Raw genomic sequence first — 1283 nt, forward strand, 5'->3', positions numbered from 1 at the left:
CGGGCGCGGAACCGGCGTTGGTGTCGGTGAGCGCGTTTAAACCAAACAACAAAAGAATTAAGAATAAAAGGCAGAAATGCGCTTTCATTGCACTATTAACAGCACAGTCGTCTTTGTAAAAATAGAATAAATCCTGTTCTTTGCTTGTTGTGGAAGCACCCACCCCAACCAGCGTCTTAGGATTCATTCTGTGGGTTGCCGGAGCCTCCGGAAAGAATTAAGAATAAAAGGCAGAAATGCGCTTTCATTGCACTATTAACAGCACAGTCGTCTTTGTAAAAATAGAATAAATCCTGTTCTTTGCTTGTTGTGGAAGCACCCACCCCAACCAGCATCTTAGGATTCATTCTGTGGGTTGCCGGAGCCTCCGGGCCGGCCTAACGAGTCGCCCAAGGAGCCGAGTCGCCCAAGGAGCCACGTCCTGGCGCGAGCAGGTCCCGACCCGGCTGCGGTGGCCGAGGGCCGGGACACGGAGCTGGGGAGGGAGCGCCGAGTCCCTTGAAAATAAAAACAAAAACTTAAAAAAAAAGGGGGGGAAAATAAAGACGTTAACCCAGCCAAGTGCCACCGTTTGCTCCGTTTTTGCAGCTCGGAGTCGCTCCGTTTCCTGCGGGAGCTGGAAAACCCCCCACGGCCAAACCGGCGCCGGCACGGTGGCAGCTCCCCACCGGGAAGGGACGCGGGGACGCCGCCGGCGAAGCGCCCGATGAGGGATAAGGCTTTGTTCCTCCCAAATTTAGCCCTTGTGTGCCGGCCGAGGGCAGGGAGAGCTGTCGCCGGGATCGGCACCAGCTGGGTAACGTGCGCCGAGCCCCCACCCTGGTTTGGAAACCTGCCCCGTCCCCTCCGCTCTGCCCCGGGAGAAGGGGACGGCGTCCCCAGGGCTCAGTCCCGGCAGGGAGGGAGGGGACGGGTGGGGAAGAGCCGCTTTGCCGGGCTTAAGGCTCAGCTGGAACCGCTCGCCGAGGCGGCGAGAGCAGCAAAGGGTTTTAAACCCCTTTAAACGCCTTTTGGCAGAGGGAGGCGACTGCCAGGAGCACAAGCAGAGCCTTAAACCGCAACAACCCCCCCCCAAAAACAATTAAAGCACTTTGTCAGACCCCAGTTTTCCCGCTCTCCAGCTGGGACGGTTCCCTTGGGAGCAGCGTCCCCTGTGAGCAGCTCTGGGGTTGTTTTCCGAGGAGAAGCCAGGGCGGCGGCCGCAGGGCCGTATTGGATCCAACCCTCCGGCAGAGGAAGCTCGTGGGCATCGGGGGCTCTTTCCGGCCCCCACCCCCCCACCC

The sequence above is a fragment of the Aptenodytes forsteri genome, unplaced genomic scaffold, assembly GCF_000699145.1.
Source record: "Aptenodytes forsteri isolate BGI_AS27 unplaced genomic scaffold, ASM69914v1 Scaffold441, whole genome shotgun sequence".
In the NCBI taxonomy this organism is placed as follows: Eukaryota; Metazoa; Chordata; class Aves; order Sphenisciformes; family Spheniscidae; genus Aptenodytes; species Aptenodytes forsteri.